Source organism: Trachymyrmex cornetzi, unplaced genomic scaffold (genome assembly GCF_001594075.2).
Source record: "Trachymyrmex cornetzi isolate Tcor2-1 unplaced genomic scaffold, Tcor1.1 scaffold388, whole genome shotgun sequence".
Taxonomy (NCBI): Eukaryota; Metazoa; Arthropoda; class Insecta; order Hymenoptera; family Formicidae; genus Trachymyrmex; species Trachymyrmex cornetzi.
Window position 1 is genome coordinate 38,885 of NW_017298619.1, and position 228 is coordinate 39,112.

Sequence of the window (228 nt, forward strand, 5' to 3'; positions counted from 1 at the left end):
GAGCTGAGTATTTTATACTCAGATTATGACGTCACTACTTGTTTACTTTTGTAAAAAGTTATCACATGTCAACATAGGTTCATAACCCCACTTTGGATTAATTTTACGAGACCCAGAGAGGTTAGTTTTATATTTTTGCTAAATATATATAATATATGTAATATATATTTATATTACAATGTTATAAATATATTTTATGATTTTTTCTTTACGTTGTCAACATTACAT